At 37.6% G+C, this 27,858-nt stretch overlaps 1 long non-coding RNA gene across 2 annotated transcripts; it reads right to left on the bottom strand.

The window, feature by feature from the left end:
- Nucleotides 1–12: 12 nt before the first annotated feature.
- On the bottom strand, nt 13–27,224 carry LOC120885522 (uncharacterized). Of its 2 annotated transcripts, XR_013425276.1 has the most exons (4): nt 27,142–27,224; nt 4,588–4,678; nt 1,526–1,590; nt 13–335 (listed from the first exon to the last, which is right to left on the bottom strand). It is a non-coding gene; the product is annotated as an uncharacterized LOC120885522 (long non-coding RNA). The 2 variants fall into 2 exon arrangements; XR_013425275.1 differs by lacking the exon at nt 27,142–27,224 and having other exon boundaries at nt 4,588–5,050.
- Between the last annotated feature and the right edge of the window lie 634 nt (nt 27,225–27,858).

Raw genomic sequence — 27,858 nt, 5'->3', positions numbered from 1 at the left:
AAAAAATTGTGCTCTATATGTGTAATAAGGATTGTAATGTATTCCACTGTTGTAAATAAATTATATATATACATATATATATACATATATATAATGTATATATGTATCCCAGATAGAATAGTGTTGACCATATAGTAGGTGATTCAACATTTATTGACTGAACAAACAGACTGAATGAATCAATCTCACCCAATTTCCTTATTCTGCATCAATTTCCCTTCCTAACATTGTGAAATTTACCTTGTCTGTCACTTGAGACATGTTCCAATAAAGTATCTGTAGTCGACATGAGAATTTGTTATTCTTCACTAAACTTGATTATACTCTTTAATTTCCTAAAGGAGAAATAAAAAAAAGATTGGGTCAACTAAAATTGAGATTCATTTTGGCTGAGCAAAAACTTAGCTCTTTCTTTAACATAATTATAGCAATATTATTAACATTTAAAACACTTGTGGATTTTTTGTTGTTGTTGTTCAGATTTGGAAGAGGAATTGGGTGGCAGAGATGGGGGCAAGTAGTTTTAAATTATTCATCTACAAAGAATGACATCTTAATTATAATCATTTTAAAAGCCATGGAAGATATATACAAAATAACTAGTTCAGGGAAAAGAAACAATGACAAATGAAAATATTTTCAGATAATACTAAGTCATTTAAAAAATATTTTTAATAAGACCCTATAGTTAAACTGAGATATTTTTTGCAGCTCTGCAGTCTCCTTGGAAGAAAAACAATTTCTTTGGTTGTTGGCTCTTTTTTAGTCTTTTCAAAATCAATGGAGCCATTCTCTCCCTGCTTATTTCACATGCCGTCATTGATAAAGTTTCAGCCAATTTCTCTATGTAGCAATAGAAGTCCAAATAATTAACCAGGGTATTATAAGCATTAAACCAAAAAGTGGCAGGTAGTTAGTCCAAGAAAAACAAAATTGTAATAGTAGCACATTAGTTCTGCACATAAGGAGTAAGTCACATATATAGAGATTACTGGAATTGACTGGCAAAGAATAAATACATATATTCTTTTATAATCATAAATAACTAAAATGAAAATAGTTCACTCAAAGTGGAGGATTATTGAAAAAAATGTATTAAATCAACCAAATGTTCAGAGATCATGCCACTAAAAGTCTATAATACAAAGACCAACCATTCACCCCAAATTCTTGGTCCTTCGAGAATATGCTATTGTTAGAGGAAGTGTCTGCTCAGCCAAACTTCTGCATCCAGATGGGCTACATAACAAGTTTACTGGAATGTCAACAGAAAAGGTACCTCTTTTTGGCATCCAACAGAATGGGTGCCAATTCTGGGCAACATGAAGAAGCAAGTACTTTCCACACACATTCTCTTTCTGTTGTTTGGATGCCTATTCAACATCCCTAGAGTAGGGGTACCTACAGAGGGAAGGGGCTTGATTTCATGAATCACTACAAAAGGAATGCTCAAAGTTCCAAGAACTCAACCAGGTTATTATCTTATTCTAAAATCCAAATTTGGGCCAGGAATAGTGGTACATACCTGTAACCTCAATCACTTGGGAGCCTAAGGCAGGAGGACTGCAAGTTTGAGGCCAACCAGGACATCTTAGTGAGAAAATAAAAAAATAAAAAGTGTTTGGGATAAAGCTTAGTGGTAGAATGCCCCTGAGATCAATCCTAGTACCACAAACACAACCCAGAAGTCCAGTTTAGAAAAGTCACAAACAAGTTTGTTTACAACATTATGTACAAAAACAAAAATAAAAATAAAAATAATACTTAATAGTAAAAGAATTATTAAGTAAATTATGGCATATTCATTTAAAGAATCATTAAATAAATTAAATTAAATTAAATCATTACATTAAATTAAATCAGCAAAAATTATATAAAATATACTTTAAATCTGGTGAGGATACATAAGTCAATCTGAAATTAAGGAGAAGAATTGTAAAATCTGAGCCTGTATGCACAGATATGGACACACACACTCTCATACATGCACACAGGCAGATGGAGAGGGGGAAGCGTATGCATCGCGGGGCAGTGCTTAATGTCTGGGGAGGTTTGAGCTAGTGTGTGGAAGGCTTCTTCCCTCACCAATTTGGGGTAACTGGTAATTTTTTGGCTGAGCAGACACTTCCTCTAATAACTGCATCATTTCTTGAAAGTCTGACTCTACAAATCAAGACCAGAGGAGCTCAAGTTTCCACCTTCTAAACTTTAGTAGCTCAGAAATGACCGTTGCCTGGACTTGCAACTTACCCCATTAGTCTCTCTTTCAGTAATAGTGTCATTCTTTTTCTTTCCAGAAAATCAAGCTCAAGGGGAACAGCAGCTTTTCTGCCTCTGCACCCACATCAATACTACATATAGTAGGCTCTCCATGGACTCATTTGGCCATTCATTTATTCCACAAGTGTTTAACTTGCCTACTATGTGCTTATACTTATTCTTGGCCGTGGACTCTGCCCTTCTGCATGTTCAGTGGAAGCACCTATGGGCTGGTGCTTCCTGCTTTTCTTTCTCCCTGACACAGAATGCATCTAGGCTTAAGGAATGTAAGAAGCCTTCACAACTACCCCCTCACTAGGATGGCTATAATGTGTTGCCAAGTGTTGAGGAGGATGTGGAAAAACTGAAACCTTCATACACTGTTGTTGGAAATATACAACAGTAGAGTCACTCTGAGAAATAGACTGCCAGTGTCTCACAAGCTTCTCACAGTTCTATTCCTAAGTATATACCTTGGAGGAATGAAAATATATGTCTATACAAAAACCTTCACATGAATATTCATAGCACTATTAATCAAATCAGACAACCCAAATGTCTGTCAATAGGTGATGTATATACAAAGTGTGGTACATCTGTGCAATGGGATATTTTATACAGCCATCAGAACAAATACTGATACATGCTACAACATGAAGGAACTTTGCTAAGAAACAAGCTAGTCACAAAGGACCACCCAATGTATACTTGCATTTATATGAAGTGACCAGAATAGACAATTCCATAGAGACAGAAAGCAGACTACTGGAGTGAGGTTGGGGGTGAATGTGAATCAAAAGAGGGTGGTGATGGTCAAGGGGAATGGACTTTCTTTTTAGAGTAATAAAAATGTTCTAAAATTGACTGTGGTGATGTTTATACAACTCTTTAGGTAAATTGTATAACATGTGAATTCTATCTCAATAAAGCTGTTTTAATAGTTTTTTTTTTTTTCCACTGTGGCACTAGGGTGCTCTACTACTGACCTACATCCTCAACCCTTTTAAAAATTTTAATTTGAAATAGGATCTATCTAAGTTGCCCAGGCTGGCCTCAAACTTGTGATCCTCCTGCTTCAGCCTCTGAGTTGCTGGGATTGCAGTTATGTGCCACTGAACCTTTATATTAAAAAAAAAAACATTTAATGCATAAAATATCAGTATCTGATAGCAGGTATTTAGAGCTATCATAAAATGGTCTACATAAAGTCCAGCAGTTATTTTCATGATCTAAATCTCCCTTAAAAATAATCAAATTGTGGTAGCCAAGAGTGATTCATCATCAATTTTTAACCTTTTCAAAAAACTGAAAAATTGGCATCGCACGGCAACAGACTTTTTTTTTTTTTAAATGACAGGAGCATTTGCAAAAGTCACCAAGTCTTTTTTTTCCCCCTCAGTGGAAATAGGACAGCTAACGTTGCACAGCTGGAACACATCAATAGACTGAAGAAGGCTTCTGCTTCCCTGACAACTATTACCAACAATGAGTCAGACAGAAAACAGAGAGATCTGTCTTTCTGTCCAGCTGGAACACACTCACTGAGTCATAGGTGGGAACAGCAGCAATGTTAGACTTCTTTCAACATATGCCTTAATAAACTTAAATAATTAAAAATTCCTTGCTGGATAATGCAGCACGTATATTTCAAAATAGGGTTTAGGAAGCAAAAGCATCTCTTACAAAAATGCAAATGAAACGTGGGTTTTGCCATTTGTAGGATTCTAAACTTCATCTATTTGCTGAATTATTATGCTGAAGGACCGCCCAGAAGGGAACTGGCTGTTTGTGTCCTGTCCACCAGCAATCTGCCCTTCCCAGATGACAAGGGAGGAAGGAGCAGCGACCCATGGCCTCAGCGGGGCTCAGCTCAGTGCCCTGAGTGACTCAGCCTTCCAGCCAGCTTGATGGGTGATGTTTCATGCCTCAGGCTGGGGCGTGCTGAGCCAAAGAGCACTGTCTCCTGTCACCACACACAGGATCCCACTGCAGCAAACCTTGCAACATTTACTTTTTAGTTTTGTTTATATGAGCTCAAAACCAAAACCAGGCTCTGTTCTGCAAGGGCTTGTTTCTGTTCATTGAGGTTTCCACACCATGCAGTGACCATGAAAATCTTTTATCCAAAAAATCAAGGCTTCCAGTATATCAGGTGGACTGTTTTAAACAGCACTCTGGTTTTCAATTTAAACAAGGAAGTCCTCTTAAGTGCTCGTGCTACTCATGTAGCACTATTTCTAAGGAATAAAATTTCATCCTTACCACATGCCTATGTAAATTATGGCTGAGAAACTCAATGGCAGTAGAAAGAGCAGAGAATGAACAAACCTGTCCAAGAAGTCTGAAATGCAGCTCCTAGGTCTCCCTGAGCATCCATTTTGCTGTGTACTCACAGGCAAGGTTCTCACCACCTCTGGTTCTATAACATGAAGGATTAAATTAGGTGCTTTCTGAGGTCCTTTCCATCTCTTTTCCATCATTCCTTTTTTTCTTTTAATTCAGCTAAAATTGGTGTCTGCGGAACCCAATCAATTCTGCTTCTCCTTAGTATGCAAAACTACTATTATATGAGAAATTGGCTCTTGGTTACTCATTGAAGAGAAATAATCAGAATTCATAGCAAACAGCGTTTATTTCTTTGCATTTAGGATTCCAGCTTTAATTTGAGAGTCACTTCCCGAAATGCAAAATGAAAGAATTTAAAACAAGAAGCTGCCAAAAGATTCCTGGCCAAGAAACTGCTTTGGCAGCATCTTGATTTCTCAAGTCATTTTTTAGACTTTTTCTTTTTTTTTTTTTCCTGCAGTTGTGTCCTGGCAAATCTGATCAAATCAATATGTCTTTTATGGCCAGACTGTTCTTTGGCTTCATCTATCATCTGTTGTAGAAAAAGCCATTAAATTAGGAGAAAGAAGTTGTGGGAGATTTTACTGTAGAAAATGAGGTTCTTTTTTTTTTTTTTCAATAAAAAACACTGACCCAATCTGGAAAAGTGTGAATATAGCAGTTTCAGGAATCAAAGTCAAGGTCAGTCTTAATCATGAGAAGAATAAAATGTGAGTATTGATGTTTCCAAGACCATGCCAATAAAATTCTCCCCTCTCCCTGTCCCTCACCTTCAGATGACAATAGAAAGTAGCTTCCTTAGGCAGAAAGGATTCTATTTTAAAATGCAAACTTTCTGGTAAGGTGTCAAAAGGAGAAATGAGGACATGTTAGGAACTGAGGGCATCACAGAAATGGTGAGATTGCAGTGCTGGGCCTCTGGAAAAATCCCCAGGGGTGCCAAGGAGTAGGAAAGAAAACAGTTCCTGAGACACCTTCCCATACGTGAGGTTTCATTTCTTTCTTCCCAATCTTGATGTTGGTTTTTATTTCAAGCCATCTTATATACTTCAGGAAGTATGGATAGTGTAAAACAGAACTATTAACTTGGTGTTGATGTCAATCAGAGTAGAAAGTTCATTGCTTTATTTTTTTAATTGAAAGGAAAAGCCCTCATCCTTCCTTAACTGACATATAGCTGCATATGCCATTGGGCCAAGCTTTGAAGACACCATTTCTTCTTCTCTTCTAGCAGAACTATCTCTAAAAAGGCAACGCAGCAGCTCTTATTAAGTGGAGGCACCATCTCTCCACACCTGGCCTCTGGAAGACCAAGATCATAAGCAGCATAAGAAGTGCCATTCTTGCATTGTATTATGTTCTGTGGGCACTGCACAGCTTGAGACCCTGTTCTGGCACAGAGGAGCTCAAGATGTTTTGGAGATGTTTTTAGAGATCCTATTAGTTTGCTACCCAATTTCTGTAGCCATCTCAGAACTTCTTAATTCACATATATTTTCTCTTTCTTGCTCTCTCTTTCTATTGCTTATTTGCTTCCTGGGTAAGTACAGATGATTGGGGTGATATAATGAAACACATTAAAGAACATTTCCATATGGTATATAATTAAGTGCTAAATTATGTGGCATGAATTGCCGGGATTTAGGGGGTAATGGATACCAACATGTAGACATATCTAGTTTGTGAATCAGTGGTCTTATCCCACAAATACTTATTGAGGGATTGTGAGCCAGGTTCAGTGGCAGACACTAGAAAACAACAATGAGCGAAACTAGCATGATCCTCATGACGTTTGCAGGCTCTCTTTACAGATGTGTGTACACACATGGGTGGGTGCTCCGTGTTTAGGAGCAGGTCTTGGATCTGAAGCTACCACCCTGAACAAACAAAGATCAAGGACCCAGTGCCCAGTTCCTCAAAGAGCATCTCTCACACAGAGATGCTTTGCTTTTATGTTTAACATTCTCAGGTGTAAATGGAATCATAGGCCGTACACACTCTGTTGTGTCTGGCTTCATGAGCACAGCCTACTCATTTGAGATTCATCTATATCGTGTAGGTCATCATTGTTTGTTCCTGTGGATCACTGAGTAGTATTCCACCATATGAATGTTCTACAATTCCTTTCTTCATTCTGTTGTTTATAGACATCCAGGCTGTTCCCAGTTTGGTGTCTTGTCCCCTTCTTGCCTGCCACTTTGCCTTCTGCCTACTTACATGGGCCATCCTCTCAGGTATAGAAAAATGGTCAGATTGTCCAGAGGCAGAGCTATTTATATTTGCTGATTGATATTGAGGAAGTTGTTAAGTTTCTTCAGGGATAATAGTGATAATACCTAGATAATATCTTATAATGGAAAACAGGTCTAAGAGCAGGACCTGGACTATATAGTCAGTGCTTAACAATAGCTTTATTTTTCTTTTATCTACTGTATTGCTTTCTTAGGACTATAGTAACAAAGTATCACAAACTTGGAGGTATAAAATAATGTAAATATATTCTCTCACAGTCCTTTGGGGTAGAAATCTGAAATCAAGGTATCAGCACGATCATATTCTCTAGGTTCTGGAGGAAAGCTTGTTCCATTCCTTTCTCATATGGCACTGCCAGCAAATCCTGGGAATGTTTGGCTTATCAAAATATCATTGCAATTTGTCTCTGCCTTCATATGTCCTTCTTCCTGTGTCTTTTTCTCTGTGATGCTTCTCCTTTTCTCATAAGACCCTGTCACATTGGATTAAGGGCCCACCCTACTCTAGTATGACTTCATCTTAACTAATTACAGCTTACAATGACCCTATTTCCAAATAAGTGTAGGATTTGAAATTGAGCAGGACACTATCCAACCAAGTATAATTATCAATCCAAAAAAATGATAAAATGGTGTATTTAAAAGTTGTGCCTTATGCAGTATTGCTGTGCATCCTTCTTGCCCACTTAGTGGTCAACAGATGTTTGAGAAAACAGAAATGGATGATGGATTTAACCTGTTCTTTAGAGGATAGGCAAGAAGAAAAGATCCAGGGGCGGATGAAGTGTAGAATTTTAGCCTCAGTTTGTGTAGCCTTCACTGCCCTCTTTTGGAAGCTTTGGAGTCAAGAAACTAAAATGCTTGCACAAGCAGATAGCCAGTCAGATAGATACATGTTTTTCCACCTAGGAGTTTTCATAAAAGGTGACCTTACAGTGGGTAGTGGTAGTGCATGCTTGTAATCCCAAAGATTGTAGAGGCTGAGGCAGAAGGATCTCAAGTTCAACGCTAGCCTCAGCAACTTAGAGAAACTCTGTCTCAAAATTTATAAAAAAGAAAAAAAAAAGAGGGAGAGTGGCTGGGAATGTAGCTCAGTGGTAGTAGCACCTTTCTTTAGTATTTGTTCTCAGATAAAACCGAGCTGTAACATTTTCCTAGACCTGAAAAATTCCACCTGAGAAGCAGAGAGTAACTACTGAAATACACAAATACAGAGTCATTCACTTCTCATCTCAGTTCTTTAACTAAGCAGGGAAAAACACATCAAGTTCAAATTCCTTGTTTGTACAAGGAAAGATATTAACAGGTACCACATCTATTTTAACTTCCTTTGTACCTTTTCTGTTGTGTATGCAACTTTGCCCTGATGGCCAAATTCCATAGAAGTAGAGCATGTCAAATATCAGAATCAGAACGAGCTACAAGTTACACACAGTTCCAGTCTTCCAACCTATTATATTCAGTGGGTATGATATATGAAGGCTGCCTGATTTCTTTTGATGACATTTCAACCATTTTTTTCTTTTTAGGATGAAAAGATACAAAGTTTTCCCAGAGTTTCTCAAAGATGCTTAAATATTAAGATTTCAGTGCCTTAAAACAGGATGACAATGATGATTTTTCTCACTGGCAGTTTTCTATGTGGTTCTGCAAGTAACCTAGTTATAGGAAGACATGTCTGTCCAAAAGTCTAAAAAAAAAGATGCTTTCCTTTGGAATGCAAATGAGATACAACTAAAAGAGATTTTTAGTTTTTTCTGAACTTGCTACAGTTTGGAAGCAGTTTCTCTTTCCCTGCTAAAATGATTGCTTAGAAGGTTGCCTAACTATCCAAACCAGTTCTCATACCACATGAGACATAGAGACAGCAGAAAGACCAACTGTATAGCTGAGCAGAAAACCCCAGATGTTTACATAGAGAGGTTTGGAACCCCAAAAAAGGGGGACTCCTCACAACCCCAAGCGTTACCCATGCATGTCCTTCACTTTTTCTGAATTCCCTCCATTATTATCTTGTTTCATATAAACTCCCAAATATTTGGATTGAAAATACAAACCCTTAGTTGGGGTTGTGGCTCAGCGGTAGAGTGCTGGCCAAGCACGTGCAAGGTGCTGGATTTAATCCTCGGCCACACATAAAAGTAAATAAATAAAATAAAGGTGTTGTGTCCAACTACAACTAAAAAAATGTTTTAAAAAAATACACTTGATGAAAATTTTTTTTAAATTTAATTCCACAAGCCAACTATTAAAAATCAGGTTGCATTAACTTAAATTTAAATAATTATATTTCAAAGCAAAGCTAATAAATACAATTTATCATTTACTTTTATTTTATCACATTTCACTATTATCAACCATACTCAGGTCCTTTAGGACTCTTGTATCCTTGTGGTAGAAATTTTACATAATGGTGTGTCACTTCACATCTCTCCCAACTTTTCTTCAATGACATCAATCACATTTGTAGCTTGAAATTGGTTATGTTGGTGGTATTTACACCACAGAAATCTATAAGTGCGAGGGAAAGGGGAGATATCAGGAAATGAAATTGATCAAATTATGTTATGTACATGTACAAATACACCACAATGGATCCATTATGTATAATCATAATGCACCAATAAAAAAAATTTTAAAAAGGAACTCAATAAGAACTACAAGTGAGGACATGATTTATCAACTGTCTAGTCTTAAGAATATAATAGAGAAAATGTTAATAATGCATATTAAGCCTAAAAGTGTATCATGTCTATAGAGTCATTGTGTCATGAATAATGCAAAACATTGAGAAAACATTCTTTCAGTAGTCAAAAATTATTATCTGACTTAACAAAGTCATTCATGTCATTGACAAATGGAATAAGTGAGATTCTAATGCATGATGCTATATTTAACTTAATGATTTTGTATAGGTGTCAGTAGAAGGTTAGCAATAGGCTAAATAACATATTTTATTATATTTAATAGCAATAAATTTTTTATTCATCAGGAAAATGTAGAGGATTGGATGCAACTCCGTTTGTCAAATTATGGTTGAATTGGAACATCTGACTGTGGATGCAAGAATCATGGATATAATTAATAAGTTCTGAATCATTGGCTAAGTGGGATTCACAATAAATCAAATTTTCTCATGCTGATCAAGTTACCCTACCACTGAGCTACATCTCCAACACTTTTTAAATTTTATTTTGAGATGGGGTCTCACTAAATTGCCCAGGCTGGCCTCAAATTTGCAATCCTCCAATCTCACAAGTAGCTAAGGTTACAGGTATGTGTCACCATGTCTGGTAAAAACTCTTATTTTTATCATCTTTAAATTGTGCCCACACACACTTTTTAACAGTAAAATTAGATAAATTATGTAGTGTTTTTTTTTAATTTTCTCTCTTTTCTTTTTGAAACTAGATATTGAACCCAGGGGTGCTTTTCCACTGAGCTACCTCACAAGCCCTATCTATCTATTCATTTATTTAGAGACAGGTCTCACTAAGTTGCTTAGGGTAAGTTGCTGAAGCTAGCCTCAAATTTGGGATCCTCCTGCCTCAGCCTCCCAAACCTCTGGGATTACAGGCATGTGCCACCATGCCCAGCTTATATAGATTTTTTTAAAGCAAGATAATGATCAGACATTGGACAGTATAGCATTACCCTTAAGACTTAAATAACTGAATCTTTAAGAAAAAAAAAGAAGAAGAATATCACAGATTGCTTAGGGTTAATGTGAAGTTCTCAGTGTAGTTCCAGGTAAAGAGTAAGATCAATTATTATTTATGGCTGACAAAACTGAAGATCATAGAAATTAAGTCATCAGCCTAAGGTTGCTTAGTAAAATGATCCACTCTCCTGGGAGTTGCTTGAAGGCATGGACTTCATTTTACTTCCTCTCAGTCAACTATGAGATATTCCCAGCACCATAAGTAAAAAAAAAAAAAAATGACATATTCAATCTTCCTGCAGAAAATAATTTTCAGGATGCTATCTAGAAGAAAGAGCTCTAGATTGGTTGTTGGAAAGACTGGGTATAGGTGTCATCTCTGCCACTAACAGAGAAAACTTTCAGAAGCCATTTACTGAACATCTTGAATGCTTCACAGTTATGTGCAATTTTGATTACCCTGTAAAATTCTTTTTAAGACTGAGTATATACTGTTACAGCACCATCAATCAGATTAAATGTTGAGCTTAACAGGCCATGTAATGCTTTGTTACATGCATAACCCATTGAAAGTCAAGGTTAAGAGATATAGAGTTAAGCTAATGCCACAGGAAAAAAATAAGTATTTATTAGAACATGCAAGAGCTTTACGTTTGACTATGTGCAAGTCTCTCTGTATACACTTTCCCCTTGGGCAAGTAAATGAGAGTGGAAGAATGGAGTCATATCATAGGTGTATGTTTAACTTTTTGACTGCTAAACTGCTTTCCAAAGTGATTATAAGATTTTATATTCCTACCATAAGTGTGAGAGACTTCAGTTACTTCACATCCTCAAGCACAATTATATGGTCATTGTGGATTTCATTTGCATTTCCATAAAGATTAAACTTAGTAAGCCTCTTTACATGTGTTTATTTGCTTTTATTTTCATTGGTGAAGAGTCTATTTAAATCTTGAACATTTGTAATTGAGGTATTCTTCTATTATTGAGATGTAAGAGATTTTTACATATTCTATGCATGTTCTTTGTTGGATATATGTTTTACAAATATTTTCTCCCAACCCATGACTTGTCTTTTCATTTCCTTGACAGTGTTAAAATTAGAGTTCGTGCTTTTTTTTTCATCATATCTAAATATTTGCCAACCCAAGGTCACTAAGATTTTCTCCTACATTTTCTTGTATAAGTTTTACAGTTTTCATTTTTAACATTTCCATTTGAGTCCATAATCCATTTGAGTCACTTTTTATAAATGGTATGAGGTATGGATCAAAGCAATGGTTTTTTGTTTTGTTCATAAAGTATCTCACTATTTGGCACCATTTCTTTTTTTTTTAATTTTTTTTAAAGAGAGAGTGAGAGAGGAGAGAGAGAGAGAGAGAGAGAATTTTTTTAATATTTATTTTTTAGTTCTCGGCGGACACAACATCTTTGTTGGTATGTGGTGCTGAGGATCGAACTCGGGCCGCACGCATGCCAGGCGAGCGCGCTACCGCTTGAGCCACATCCCCAGCCCCTGGCACCATTTCTTGAAAAGATCTTTCTTTCTCAATTTACTAGTTATAAGACCATGCTTAAAAAATCTGTTTCTGTGTATTCATCACTTCTGGATTCTTTATTTTGGTTCCATTGATCTATTTATTTGTCTTGACACACATACCACACTGTCTTGATTAATGTAGCTGTATAGGATGTTTTAAAATTAGGTAGTATTAGTCATTCAGTTTTGCTCTTTATTTAAAACTTTGTCTTGACTATTTGAGGCCCCTTGCATTTAAAATCAGTCTGTCGGTATCTTTAAAAAAAAATGTTTTCTAAGCTTTCAATTTGAAGATGTTGGAACTATAGATAACTTTGAAGAGAATTGACATATTAATAATATGTTTCTTTTGACACATGAATGTGATATGCTTTCCTCAATTAGGGTCTTCTTTAAATTCTCTCAGCAACATTTTATAGTTTTGAATGTGCAGGTCTTGCACATCTTTTATCAAACTTATTCCTAAGTATTTCTTTTTTTTTTTATTGATTGTTCAAAACATTACAGAGCTCAAGACATATCATCTTTCATACATTCGACTCAATTGGGTTTTGAACTCCCCAAATACATAATACAGACTCACTTCTGTTACATACTCACATTTTTACATAATGGCATATTAGTGACTGTTGTATTCTGCTATCTTTCCTATCCCCTACTATCCCCCCTCCCCTCCCCTCCCCTCCCAACATCCCTCTCTACCTTCTCTGCTGTTGTTCAATTCTCTCCCCTTTTTTCCCCCCCACCCCCTTGCCCCTCATAACCTCTTATAATTTTGTGTATCACTGAAGGTCTCCTACCATTTCCATATGTTTTCCCTTCTCTCTTCCTTTCTCTCCCCCCATTCGTCTTAGTTTGCTGGTAGTCTTTTCCTCATGCTCTTCCTTCCTGTTCTATTCTTAGTGGCTCTCTTTATATCAAAGAAGACATTTGACATTTGTTTTTTAGGGCTTGGCTAGCTTCACTTAGCATAATCTGCTCTAATGCCATCCATTTCCCTGCAAATTCTATGATTTTGTCGTTTCTTAGTGCTGCATAATACTCCATTGTGTATAGCTGCCACAATTTTTTTATCCACTCATCTATTGAAGGGCATCTAGGTTGGTACCACAGTCTAGCTATTGTGAATTGTGCTGCTATAATCATTGATGTGGCCGTATCCGTATAGTGTGCTCTTTTAAGGTCCTCAGGGAATAGTCCAAGAAGGGCAATAGCTGGGTCAAATGGTGGATCCATTCCCAGCTTTCCCAGGAATCTCCATACTGCTTTCCAAATTGGCCTCACCATTTTGCAGTCCCACCAGCAGTGAACAAGTGTGCCCTTTTCCCCACATCCTCGCCAACACTTATTGTTGTTTGACTTCATAATGGCTGCCAATCTTACAGGAGTGAAATGGTATCTTAGGGTGGTTTTGATTTGCATTTCTCTGATTGCTAGAGATGGTGAGCATTTTCTCATATGCTTGTGGATTGATTGTATGTCCTCCTCTGAGAAGTGTCTGTTCAGGTCCTTGGCCCATTTGTTGATTGGATTATTTGTTATCTTATTGTTTATTTTTTTGAGTTCTTTGTACATTCTGGATATTAGGGCTCTATCTGAGGTGTGAGGGGTAAAAATTTGTTCCCAGGATGTAGGCTCTCTATTTACCTCTTTTACTGTTTCTCTTGCTGAGAAAAAACTTTTTAGTTTAAGTAGGTCCCATTTGTTTATTCTTGTTATTAACTCTTGGGCTACGGGCGTTCTATTAAGGAATTTGGAGCCCGACCCCACAATATGTAGATCATAGCCAACTTTTCCTTCTATCAGACGCAGTGTCTCTGTTTTTATATTAGCTCCTTGATCCATTTTGAGTTAACTTTTGTGGCTGGCGAGAGAAAGGGATTCAATTTCATTTTGTTGCATATGGATTTCCAATTTTCCCAACACCATTTGTTGAAGATGCTATCCTTCCTCCATTGCATGTTTTTAGCCCCTTTATCAAATATAAGATAGTTGTAACTTTGTGGATTAGTCTCTGTGTCCTCTATTCTGTACCATTGGTCCACCTGCCTGTTTTGGTACCAGTACCATGCTGTTTTTGTTACTATTGCTTTGTAGTACAGTTTGAGCTCTGGTATCGCTATACCTCCAGATTCACACTTCCTGCTTAGAATTGCTTTTGCTATTCTGGGTCTTTTGTTTTTCCATATGAATTTCATGATTGCTTTATCTATTTCTACAAGAAATGTCTTTGGGATTCTGATTGGCATCACATTAAACCTGTAGAGAACTTTGGGTAATATCGCCATTTTGATGATGTTAGTTCTGCCTATCCATGAACAGGGTACATTTTTCCATCTTCTGAGATCTTCTTCTATCTCTCTCTTTAGGGTTCTGTAGTTTTCATTGTATAAATCTTTCACCTCTTTTGTTAGGTTGATTCCCAAGTATCTTATTTTCTTTGAGGATATTGTGAATGGAGTGGTTTTCCTTATTTCCATTTCAGAGGTTTTGTTGCTGATATACAGGAATGCCTTTGATTTGTGCGTGTTGATTTTATATCCTGCCACTTTGCTGAATTCATTTATTAACTCTAGCAGCTTCTTTGTAGATCCTTTTGGGTCTGTTAAGTAAATTATCATGTCATCTGCAAATAGCGATAATTTAATTTCTTCTTTTCCTATTTTTATGCCTTTAATTTCTTTTGTCTGTCTAATTGCTCTGGCTAGTACTTCGAGAACTAAATTGAATAGAAGTGGTGATAGAGGACATCCCTGTCTTGTTCCAGATTTTAGAGGGAATGCCTTCAGTTTTTCTCCGTTTAGGATGATGCTAGCCTGAGGTTTAGCATATATAGCTTTTACAATGTTGAGGTAAGTTCCTGATATCCCTAGTTTTTCTAATGTTTTGAACATAAAGGGATGTTGTATTTTGTCAAATGCTTTTTCTGCATCTATCGAGATGATCATATGGTTCTGGTCTTTAAGCTTATTGATGTGGTGAATAGCATGTATTGATTTCCGTATATTGAACCAGCCTTGCATCCCAGGGATGAATCCTACTTGATCATGGTGCACAAGTTTTCTGATATGTTTTTGTATTCGATTCGCCAGAATTTTATTGAGAATTTTTGCATCCAAGTTCATTAGAGATATTGGTCTGTAGTTTTCTTTCTTTGAAGTGTCTTTGTCTGGTTTTCGGATCAGGGTGATGTTGGCCTCATAGAATGAATTTGGAAGAGCTCCTTCTTTTTCTATTTCTTGAAATAGTTTGAAAAGTATTGGTATTAGTTCTTCTTTGAAGGTTTTGTAGAACTCCGCTGTATACCCATCAGGTCCAGGGCTTTTCTTGGTTGGTAGTCTTTTGATGGCTTCTTCTATTTCTTCCTTTGTTATTGGTCTGTTTAAATTGTGTGTGTCTTCCTCTCTCAATCTGGGCAAATCATATGCCTTAAGAAATTTATCGATATCTTCGCTATCTTCTATTTTATTAGAATATAGGGTTTCAAAATAGTTTCTAATTATCTTCTGTATTTCTGTAGTGTCTGTTATGATATTGCCTTTTTCATCCCGTATATTAGTAATTTGAGTTCTCTCTCTTCTTCTTTTTGTTAGCATAGCTAAGGGCTTGTCTATCTTATTTATTTTTTCAAAGAACCAACTTTTAGTTTTATCAATTTTTTCAATGTTTTTTTTTGTTTCAATTTCGTTTATTTCTGCTCTAATTTTAATTATTTCTTGTCTTCTACTACAATTGCTGTTGTTTTGTTCTTCCTTTTCTAGGTTTTTGAGGTGTAGTGTGAGTTCATTTATTTGTTGGTTTTTTCTTTTTTTGATGAAAGAACTCCAGGATATGAATTTCCCTCTTAAAACTGCTTTCATTGTGTCCCATAGATTCCGGTATGTTGTGTCTGTATTATCATTTGACTCTAAGAATTTTTTTATCTCTTCCTTTATGTCTTCTGTAACCCATTGATCATTCAATAACATATTGTTCATTTTCCATGTGGTGTAGGATTTTTCCTTCCTTTTTTTATCATTGATTTCCAATTTCATTCCATTATGGTCAGATATGGTGCATGGTATTATCTCCACACTTTTATATTTACTAAGATTTGCCTTATGGCATAATATATGGTCTATTTTTGAGTAGGATCCATGTGCTGCTGAGAAGAACGTGTATCCACTTGATGATGGTTGGTATATTCTATATATGTCAGTTAGGTCTAGGTTATTGATTGTGCTGTTGAGTTCTATAGTTTCTTTATTCAGTTTTTGTCTAGAGGATCTGTCTAATGGCGAGAGCGGTGTGTTGAAGTCACCCGTAATTATTGTGTTATGGTCTATTTGACTCTTGAACTTGAGGAGAGTTTGTTTTATGTAGATTGCAGCTCCATTGTTTGGTGCATACAAATTGATAATTGTTATGTCTTGTTGGTGGATGGTCCCTTTTAACAGTATATAGTGTCCTTCTTTATCCTTCTTAATTAACTTAGGTTTGAAGTTGATTTTATTTGATATGAGTATGGCCACTCCTGCTTGCTTCCGAGGGCCATGTGAGTGGTATGATTTTTCCCAACCTTTTACCTTCAGCCTGTGTATGTCTTTTCCTATCATATGAGTCTCCTGAAGGCAGCATATTGTTGGATTTGTTTTTTTGATCCAGGTTGCTAGCCTATGTCTCTTGATTGGTGAGTTTAGGCCATTAACATTTAAAGTTACAATTGAGATATGATTTGTACTTCCAGTCATGCTTCTTTATTTATTTATTTTAGTTTGGCTAGTTTTACTTTTTTGGTTATTTACCTCCTCCTTTACTGAGATACCTCTTGTTGTTAGTTTTGGGCACTATTTTTCAATTCCTCTTCTTGTAGTATATTGCTCAGAATGCTTTGCAGTGCTGGTTTTCTTGCTGCAAATTCTTTTAGCTTTTGTTTATCGTGAAAGATTTTAATTTCGTTGTCAAATCTGAAGCTCAATTTTGCTGGATACAGTATTCTTGGTTGAAATCCATTATTTTTCAGCGTTTGAAATACATTGTTCCAGGATCTTCTCGCTTTCAAAGTCTGTGCTGAGAAATCAGTCGTTAACCTAATTGGTTTACCCCTGAATGTAATCTGTCTCTTTTCTCTGGTAGCTTTTAATATTCTCTCCTTGTCCTGTATGTTGGCTATCTTCATAATTATGTGTCTTGGAGTTGGTCTATTATAGTTTTGAATGTTTGGGGTCCTGTAGGCTTCCAGGATTTGGCAATCCATTCCATCTTTCATCTCTGGGAAGTTTTCTACAATTATTTCATTTAATATGCTGTCCATTCCTTTGGTTTGAATCTCTGTGCCTTCTTCTATCCCGATGACTCTCAAATTTGGTTTTTTAATGACATCCCATATCTCTTGAATAGATTGCTCATGGGATTTAAGCATCTTTTCTGTGTTGACTATACTCTTTTCAAGTTGATAAACCTTGTCTTCATTATCTGATGTTCTGACTTCTACTTGATCAAGTCTATTTGTAATATTCTCGTTTGAGTTTTTAATTTGGTTTATAGTTTCCTGCAATTCTAGGATTATAGTTTGATTCTTTTTTAAGATCTCTATCTCCTGGTAGAGCTCGTTCTTTGCCATTTGAATTTGTTTGTTTAATTCATTTTCAAAATATATTTTTATTGCTTGGACTTGCTGTCTCATGTCTTCTCTAATATTCCTTTCCATTTGAGTTAGGTATGCCTTGAGTTCTTTCCCTATCCCTGCTTCTGATGTTTCTATGTCCTCTTGTAGAATTAAGTTGTCTTGCATTGTTTGTACTCCTTTTTTCCCTTGTTTTCTCATGTTGTCCCCGTTGCTTTCCAGCTCTATTTAATTGTCGTGTTTCTGTTCTCTTCTATAGATTTGTTTCGGTTCTGTATTACTCTGATGCCTCTCCTTAGTGTTGTTAAACTATGCCTGCTGACGTGGATTCCACTGTGAAGGAAGATCCGACGTCCGAGCTCTAGTGACGACACTACTTTGCTATGACCGGCCCCAGTTCCTTGCCGGGGTGTCCTGATGAGGTGGTGTGACTGGACTGTCTCTGTTTGATTTCAGCTCCCAGTCGCGGTAGGCAGGCGGTCTCCAGCCGCCCAGTATCACAGGCCGCAGGCGGGTGATCGGTCACCTGCGGCCGGGTGTTCTCCTACCGCCCAGCTATGCGGGCAGTGGGTGAACTGTCGCCGGCGGGCCTGCAATTTCCAGCTGCCCAGTCTCGAGGGCCTTGCCTCTAGCCTCCTGGTTTCTCCTGCTAGCCTTCTGTAGCCGCAGGGCAGGCCGCACGAATCAGTGGGCCTGGATCTCCGGGGTCCCACAGTTGGCAATTGGGATCCCAGGCACTCTGTCCTTTGGATTTTTCCTGCTTGCCCCTCCCCCAGCTCTAGCTAGACAGGTTTCCTTTTGGCTGCAGATGGGTAGGGGGGGTTGCAGGTCAGGTGCCTCTAGTTCCCCCCTAGTCTTTATGCAGGCTCACTCTGATTCTCCCTCCCCCAGCAAGCCTAGGAGAGATTTTATGCAAGTTCCCGATGTATGGGGGATGGGCTGAGTGCCACACACCTGTTTTGTTGTTGAGATCTGTCGGAGAATGGCGGTGGATATTTCAGCTGTTCAAGATGCTGACTGCTAATTGCCTTGGCGGAGTGTCCGCTGTGGGGGATGGGACTGTACCGCTTCCTTCCCCGTCTAAACTCCCGTACTCAGCCCGGGGGTCAGTGTGGGCTTGGCTGGCGGGATTCCACCTGATCGCAGCCGAGCCTCTCCCTGCTTGCTAATTAATGGCTTCCCTGGGGCGCCACGCCTTCTGTAGCCGCAGGGCAGGCCGCACGAATCAGTGGGCCTGGATCTCCGGGGTCCCACAGTTGGCGATTCCTCCTAAGTATTTCTTGTTTTGTTATTACTATAAGTGACATTTCAATTTTCAATTGCTCCTTGCCAGTATATAAAAATATGATTAAATTTTGTATTTTCACCTTATATCCTTTTAAAGTAATGTTAACACATTTTCTTAATTATTATAAAAATATATTTAGATTGGATTGATATTTATTTTATTATTTATTTTTCTGTGGTGCTGAGGATCAAACCAGTGCTTCACAAGTGCTAGGCAAGCACTCTACCACTGAGCCACAACCCCGGCCCAGATGAACTCATTTTTATATAGCAGGTTTTTTGTAGGTCTCATAAAATTTTCTACAAAGATAGTCGTGTTGTTTTCAAGTATAAGACCATTTTTTTTCTTTCCAATGTGCTTGCTTTAACTTTTTTTTACTTTTCAAGTGGCTTTGCTCTTGTTGTTTGAATTTGTGGAAATACTTGTGGTTACATGGGTCAAATACATATCACTCAGAGTAGCTAGGTTTGAATCATCTTGCTAAAAGCCACCCAAGGATCTCAACTCTAAAGGGAATTACTGTAGGAATAAGCATATGAGATGGATGGCTTGGAGCAGGAGCTGGGAACAGATCTCCTCTGCCAAGGAACCAGCACTGGTCAGACTTCTACCCACAAGATCCAGGAATAATACTTGCCACCCCGTGGGCTTCAGTGGTCAGGCAGTCAGCATGGATCAGAAAGGCATTAATAACCAACAGAGAGAACAACATAACCAGTCAAATAAGAGACTTTTGTCCTCTATCGTCCTCTTCTCTGTTCCAAGACAATGAAGGTTTTGAGCTCAGAAGAAGAGGGTATGAGCTCACCAAATGAGCTCATTCTGTTCCCCAATGTGAGGGAGGGGGATATAGAATAAAAGATCAAGTCATGTGCTCTCTGGCTACCACCTTCTCTCTCTCTCTCTCTCTCTCTCTCTCTCTCTCTCTCTCTCTCAAATTCCTAGAGCTGCAAGCTTATCCTATGACTGAAAAAATTTTTTGAATCTGATATGCTATTGTAATTGTAAACAAATCAGACTTATAATAAGCAGAGTGACCAGGAAATTATGAATTTTTCCTAAGATGTCAGTAAGGAATCCACTATCCTGCAGAGAAGGGAGATTCAATGTAGGTTAATGGCAGATAGTGGTAGGGCAGGCTGTGACAATAGAAAAATAACAGTTCAGGTTTGTACCCCATCCAGTTTAGACAGGATGATAAACCAGATGTATCTGATTTGAATCAGGGCAGTCCAGAGGTCCACAGTGGCAGATGACTGGATGAGTTACATATAGGGCAGGGATCACGCTAAGACAAGAATAAACATGAGAGCAAAGCACTACATTTTTTTGTAAACAATTAGCACAAAAGCAATTAGTATTTCAGCCAGTCTCCAAAAACCATGAAGATAGTAATTCATAATTGTATCAGTGAAAAATAGATTGAGTTTATCTATATAGGAGGTTAGGAAGATTTGTAGGTCTATGAGATCAGGCTCAAATTGACTCAGGAAAAACCTGTGACTCTAGAGTCCTTTGTGATCATTATTAGGCACTCCCAAACAAGAACTCTTCCCTTATAGTTTTCCAATTTTACTTACTTCTGGTAGGGCTGACACAAATATACATCTTAAGTTACATTTTAAAAAATCATTGTCTTTCGTTTTAAATGTCCAGTGCTTTTATCATACTGGGATCAGTATGATAAAATTAATTTTATTAATTGGGATCACTATTAGAGATGTCACTCTATTAAATTTGTTGACTGAATATACATAATGAATTTATATAGAAAAAACTGTTAGAAAAGCCTTCTTATTTTTATACCAGAATAACCTCTCCTCAAAGTGGCATATCTCATGACCAGGACACTGTGTGCAGGGCTAAAGGGAACTCCCATAAGCTCTCAAAGCAAGAGATTTTGACTTAAAGAGAAAGATAATAGATTGAATTCTATCTGAAGTGTTTGGAATTTCTCTTCAAGAGAATCATCTATCTGTTCCTCAAGTAAGCTGTGTGCATGCCCATGGACTTTGGAATAAGTCGCATTCCTTCGTTGGGAATGCCTCTTTCCCACTCAGCACCAGGGGAACACCACCTTATCTTTTATGGTAAGATTCTGTGAATGCCCATCTCCTCCCTAGGAGAGAAGGATTGCATGCCCCACTCTAATTCCCACCATGCTCAATTTATTCCTCCATAGCAGAGAGTTCTTTTTAAAAGGCAGTGTGTTTTGTCTGCTGTCTTCTCTTTAACCCATCTCTCGTTTGAGGAGAAAAACTCACCTTCTGGGCAGTTCATAAGTAATGAACTTCACCATATGAAATTTGGGTAATGGAAGAACAATAAAAGTAAAATCCATCAAAGAAATGGAATTGATCTATATAATAAAGAGATGAGCCTAAGAATAGACTAGACAGCACCAAGGAAGCCTCCAGAAGCCAAGTCTTTGAGAATTTGGAGGGATTGGCAATGAAAAAGAAGAAGCATTTTCAACAAATGGTGCTGGAATGATTATATATCCAGATGCAAAAATGGTCCCTGCACCATTGCAGCTATTGCAGGTGATATGAAATGCATAGGGATGGAGGAACTGATGTTTTGTTACGCTGTACAAATGGGATTGCCCTTGGCATTCTTAAAGAAACTTCCATAGAACTGAAATTGTTTTTCTGTCATTGTACATTCAAGTTATTGTGTCTTTGAACACAACTGTGTCAGTGGTTAGTTTCACCTGGCATGTCAGGTTTAGCAACTTGGAATTTCCTTTCATGAGTTTTCACTGCCTCTCCCCTGTCTCCAGACTCTCTTTATTTATGCATTGTTTATTTGTTTCCTTGCTACTAGACCAGAATCTGACCATAGCACCTAATAAATTATTCCTGTAGAAGATGAGAACTCCTCTAGAATCCTACCTGGAGTCCCCAGGAGAGTTCTGGAAGAACTGCATGAGGGTTAACCAAATGGATACACAGGGAAGGTTTAGGAGCTGTGGAGTCAGACAAATGAGTATTCTAATCCACGCTCTACCATTTAGTAGTTGTGGGATCTCTAATTCCTGAAGTCTCAGTTCCTTCGACTATAAAAGGGAAGCAATACCTTTACCAGCTATGTAGAGTTATTATAAGGATTAAGTGAAATAGCACATATTAAATACTAAACATGGAGCCTGACACATGCAAATATGTGTATTATGGAGATGTATAGATGGATAGATGATAGATAGATAGATAGATAGAGATGTTGCATCTAAATATATTAAAACATACAACATGCCGATTCAGCTTCCATTTTAGACCTTTTCTTAGAAATGCCCTAAACTCTTGGTTATATATATATCATAAATCCAGCATTATTTCTGAAAAGGAAGAAGCACATCAACAATAACAATACCACAATTATTTATAGATATGTTTAATTGACAGCATTAGGCACAAGAAACCCAGATATACATATCATTTAAAACTATGAATCTACCTCATTCTGCATCACACACATAACCTGTCAGGCAAAGGTTAATAGAGAGTTTATGAAATTCCGAATGCAATTAAGTCTCAGAGGAATCTCAGCTGGAGGCCATGCCAGTTTCTATGGCAACCAAAGGGCTCAGGCAAAAAGTATGTGTGTGGGGGTGGGGGGGATTAATTTAAAGGCAAGATAAGCACATAAATATAGCTCTTGTCTACCTTTCCTACCAAGCTCCAATAAGCACTCCTTGCTTATTGCATTTAAACTATTATGCAAAGGAGAGTATAAATCAGATTGTTTTTTTTCATTTCCCAGAATTAAATACATTTCACCAAATGTCTAAATGTGATTCCTGTTTTTTAAAATGCATCACTTCTCTGAGTATCCAATTTATAAGTGTGTCAGGTGTGATTCTCAAATTTCTCAGGGGAGAGGGGAAAAGGAGGGAGATTAAAAGAACAGAACAAGATGTTGAGGGTAATTAGACTGCACTGTAACCAACCTTCTCAACACCAGTTAATGAGGTTTTACTTATGATCTCGGAAGTTGCAATCAGGCCAATGGAAGAAAATGTGGCCACAAGCAGAATTGGTCTTCCTGTCATGAATTTCACAACATCATTAAATTAAAAGAGACTTCAATGATCACCTAGTCGAAAACTTTAATTTTATCACTCAGAATGAAAATCACATAACTTAAGAAGTTGTTTAAGCACAACCAAGGCTGGAATCCAGGAATCTGGGACGCCTGATTGCAGCTTGCACTGAATTCTATACACCATTTTCTTCTCCTTCCCTTCTTTCCTATGTGCAGAATTTAGGAACATTCTTAACCATTCTCCATCCCAAGTAGTTTCCAAATGTTGAATTTCCTGATCTTCAGATTATTGCAGATGGTTGAATTTATTTTTTTAAAATCAGATGAATTTTATTTTGATATACTCATCCAAAGCTCTTAACATGGTTCACATTTGCCAAGCAATTTCAGATTTGCCATGAATGCTAGTTTATGGAAGTTCTGTAATTACTCATCTTTTTCATGCCACCAGCCTAGTAGCTCTGTGTTCATTGGTAGCAATGGGCACATGTATGGTCTGCACTCAGTCTACGTCCTTAGCATGAAAGAGAGAAGGGGCCAGAGATATTCACACAGAGAACCAGGTATAGTGGCATACACCTGCAATCCCACAGCTCAGGAGGCTGAGGCAGGAAGATGATAAGTTCAAAGCCAGCCTCAGCAACTTCACAAGGCTCTAAGCCACTCAGTGAAATCCTGTATCTGAATAAAATTTTTTAAAAAGGGTTGGGAGGGTGGCTCAGTGGTTAAGCACTTTGGGGTTCAGTCACTGGTTAAAAAAAATCACTTGGAAGTCACAGTGTATCAATAAAAAATAGAAAATAGACATCATGACCATCCCAAATTCAAGTCCCTAAGGAGAAAATTTGCCAATGAAAATTTCCCCCCATCCTTTAAAAATTATAAATTGCCTTTTGGTTATATTTGCTATGGAGTTTCCAGGACCTCAAAATTTGATTAACAGTTAAGGAGATCAATATGCTAAATGAAGAGCCATCTGTGATGACAACAGTCAGGAAAAAAATATCTATTTGTCAATCACACCAGTAGGGAGACAAAGCTTAGGTAAAATTCAGTCTTTCATCCTCTGTCCTCCTCTCTGTCTTGCTTGTTATTTTCCACGGCATCTTCTCACAGAGCATTGCAAGTATCTGTTCTCTTTGCTGCAGAGGGCAGCTTCCACCTTATGGCTGCATGGTGCCTGGACAGAGCAGGTATCCAGTCAGTGGAGTGAAAATCCTGGGCTCATTGGGCTACATTCCTTCTCAGTTCTCTCTCCTCACTGTCCAGCAATTAATTAGCTCTTGAGAGATTGGGATGATGTGAAAAGTTTCTGCTTTCTGCATGAACAGAATACTTTCCTAACACTGACATCGTGGATGGTTTGGGATCATTATGAGAATCTGAATGGAATGAATGAAACCTTGCCTAGTTGAAAGTAAAGAACATAGAACAACTAAAGACTCTTGAGAAATTCATGAAAATTCTATTGTATAGTCTTGATTTTTCATTTTGTGACCTGAAGTTATTCCTTTGTAAAGGAAAGATAAATTTGGGTAAGGAAAAATAGAATGGTGTCATAATTCAGCCAGCATTGTGAAAAACAGTGAACTCCTAATATGCCATAATGAAACCCATTATTCTGCAAAATTAAAACCCACAAATCAAAAAGAAAAAACAACAGCAACAATCAGCGAGCTCCTGATACTTTCCCAAGTTTTTCATTAAACAAAATCTGTAGTTTTTTATTCAAATAAATACAATAATTAAATTGCATAATGAATAGCCCATAGTATCCTCTCTGGGTCTCTACCCCTATGGAAAAAGTGTGATTGGTACAAGTAGATATGCAGCTGGATTATATTCCAATTCTTCAAGTCTAATATTCTAAGATTGGGAAAGGATATCAAAAGTATGATTCACATGTTGTGTTTTTCCTACAAACCACATCCTCCTTGAACTTCTTTTTTCCTGTTAAAAGAATAGAGATTATCTCTGTCAACGCTGTGTTCCAATGTTATTCTGTAGACAAAAATGAGATCATGATTGGAGACATTAATTTAATATGAAACTCACCCTGTCTCCCCAAACCCCATGTATCCTTCTAAGGGATACTTTCCCATGCACAGAATTTACTACTATTAAGTATGCAGCCATGTTTGTTTATGTGACAATAACAATTTTCACACATCCACAAGTCCACAGAAATATATTGGCTGAAACAAAAAGCCACTTTTCCAACATCTGAGCAAAGACCTGAGAATGTTCAGGGTCAATCAGACTAAACTTCCCAGAAAAATGAGCTATGGTACATGGAAAAAATTGACATGTAAGCTGTGAGACTTTTAACTCAAAGACCCCAATGCAATGAGCAAACTCAAGTTAGAAGGGGCAGAAAGGATGAGGAAGGAGGAGTCAGTCGGATCAGGAAATAGAGGACACTTAGGAGGATAGCTGAACTCCACTGAGAGCAAACAAAAGAGTGGAGGCTCAGAAGTTGCTCTCACCAGGGCTCCCAAAAGTTTGCTGGAGGCAAGATTCACCCTATCTCATTTATCACATCCTAAATAGATCTTTCCTTCTCCTCCATTGCCACCTTGGTCCATTATTATGAAGTTAGTTTATAGTTAGTTGATTAATATCCCCCCAAAAGTCAACATAAAATTTTAAGCCAACTTTACAGGAACCAATTAGAGCAACTGTCAGCAATCAGAACTGGAAAAAAAAAAATGTTTGCTTGGCTAACCCTTACTCCTGACTTAGGGAAAAATGACTTTGTTCAAGTTCATAATACTTGACCTGAGTGTCTGCACCTGATAAGCTTGTGAATAAGCAAATAGGCAGCAAAATTGTGAGTTAAGCCTGAGCAGCAATCATGTTCTTTCTTACAAGCATCACACACACACACACACACACACACACACACACACACACACACACACATTCCCCTCTGTACCATTGCCTGGAGTTTCCAGTATTAGCATGACTTATCCTGGATAACACATTTTAGTTTTCCATTTGAGATGTTTAACACATTATTTAGATAATTAATTAGAAGGTATTTGCTTTTATGATTAGATAGTTTACTGTCTGTTAAAAGTAAAACAGTACACAGAATAGCAACTGAGTAAAGGAAGAATGTCTCAGTGAGGTTAACAAGACTTAGAATCCAGGAGAATTGAATTGCTAATAGTCAAAGAAAGGTTCCAAGACAATCAGGAGCGTGGTTTTCACCTGTGGATTGAATATTCCCACAATCCACAGAAAAGGAAAGTGTCAAAGAATATCTCAGAAAAGACTTCTGAGGTCATCTATTCCTCCTGTCTTAGTACATGTTGTGTTGCTATAAAAGAATACCTGAAGCTGAATGATTTATAAAGAACAAAAGTGTATTGGCTCACAGTTCTGGAGGCTGGGAAGTCTAAAGTCAAGGCACAGATGGGTTTAACATCTGGTGAAACCATTCTCTTCCAAGATGGTGCTTGCATACCTTATCCTTTACAGGGGAAAGGCACTGGATCTTCACATGGCAGAAGGTAGAAGAGTCAGGAGTGCAAGAGTGAACCCACTCCCACAAGACCTTTCATAATGGCATTAATCTATTCATGAAGGAGAGCCCTGGTGACCTAAATACCTCCCATTAGGTCCCACCTCTGAGGACACTGCACTGTAGATTAAGATTCCAGTACATGCATTCTGGGGAACACATTCAAACTATAGTTCCACCTATCCCATTGTAAGAAAATGGGCACGACAGGCAGGTCACGTAACTTGTCCCAGTAACACCACTGTAAGACTCACAAGCAGAAATCAATAACCTGCTTTCCCAGCTGAGACCCTCTCCACTGCAGCTAATGTTTATCGAAACCCAGCTCCACTTTGCTATAAATAATGTTTAATAGCAAATAACAATATTTAATAACAATGCTTAATAATTCAGCCATTAACAATATTTTAGCAAGATTTCAAATACCAGCATTTTTGAATCAAGGTTTGGTACACTGTATGTCACCTACATAAGCACAATGGTATTCCCAAAATAGAAGCTCTTTGCTTGAGAGATACTTATCAAGGCTCACAGAAGTTGTTCACAGAGGACATTTCCCAGCCTGACCTTGTACAACTAAAGACACCATCCGGGGTGATCTGCAAGGGTTGACTTACGTTTACACTTGGACAAAGGTGAGGGAAGTCACAACTGATTGTCCAGAGTTCTACTTTTCTAACTCTGAGCAGAGATATTTCTCTCATATCTTGTCTTTAGTTTGAGAGAAAAGGAGATAATGACCCTGAACTTTCTGATTATCTGATTTGAATCGCTCAGCCTCTGATGATACATTAATTATTCTGGGCTTTTTTTCCTTATTCTTCTTTCATTCTTTCTCCTTGCACTATACACAGGATGGTACTCTCTCCCACGGGTGCTTCCATTTCCCTGCCTTTGATATGTCATTCACATAACAAAGAGACACCCCCACTTTGCTCTGCATTCACAGATTTATGCAGTAATTGGGCCCCTAAAAAAAGTTTTCTCAGTGTTTCAGGATATTTTACAGATGGCTTTGTGTGAGTCATGCTGTTAACTATTTAGCAATTTTCATTGTTCCAAACATCTCTTCAAAGAGGTTTTTAAGTAGATCCTCCAAACCTACTTATAACACCATCATGATGAATAAATGGCAAAAATTCTAAGGTGAGTCTCCTGGTGAGTCCTTAATATCATTCAATAATAGTTTTCAAGAAACTGAAACGCTTCAGTTGACTTTGCAAAGTTACAAATTAACTATGCAGAAAGCATGCAAATGCTGCATGCTAATTACATGGCAGCCAATTACTGCAGGGTTAGGTATGCTTTACTAGAGTCTATTTTGGTAGGAGAGA

Source organism: Ictidomys tridecemlineatus, chromosome 1 (assembly GCF_052094955.1).
Source record: "Ictidomys tridecemlineatus isolate mIctTri1 chromosome 1, mIctTri1.hap1, whole genome shotgun sequence".
Taxonomy (NCBI): domain Eukaryota; kingdom Metazoa; phylum Chordata; class Mammalia; order Rodentia; family Sciuridae; genus Ictidomys; species Ictidomys tridecemlineatus.
The sequence above is the reverse complement of the archived record's forward strand: the minus strand, read 5'-3'. Positions and strand labels throughout refer to the sequence as shown.